Source organism: Petaurus breviceps, unplaced genomic scaffold, assembly GCF_028583685.1.
Source record: "Petaurus breviceps papuanus isolate PSGF00001 unplaced genomic scaffold, PetGlider_PUasm1.0 229, whole genome shotgun sequence".
Taxonomy (NCBI): Eukaryota; Metazoa; Chordata; class Mammalia; order Diprotodontia; family Petauridae; genus Petaurus; species Petaurus breviceps.
In genome coordinates, this window is record NW_027185903.1 from 34,078,911 (window position 1) to 34,079,418 (window position 508).

Consider the following 508-nt stretch of genomic DNA (forward strand, 5'->3'; position numbering starts at 1 on the left):
CAGGGCTGATATTCAAGCATTTGCCCTTTCAATGGCACCAGAGTTTGAAATGGTCTCAGAAGGATTCAAAGCATCACAACACTGGTTGGACGGTTTCCTTCAACGGTATGAACTGTCCCTAAGAAGATCAACAACACTGTTTAAGCTGGAAGATGCTGAAGTTACTAAATGTGCACTTGTATTCAAGTCCTTTATTGATAGGATCGACATTTCCAAGTACCAAACCTGCAATATGATTGCTATGGATGAAACTGCAGTGTTTATGGGACAAGGATCTCAAACAACAATTCATCACAGGGGTGCAACGTCAATCTACATTCCCACCACTGGCTATGAAAGTGCACAGGTCACCTGTGTTTTGGCAATTCGTTTGGATGGAAAGAAATCCACACCTCTAATCATCAGTAAGGGCAAGAAAGATAAGATTGAACGTGTATCTGGCATTTACGTTCTTGAAACCAAAAAAGCCTGGTGTATACAAGCCGTTATAAGAAAGTGGGTTGATTTA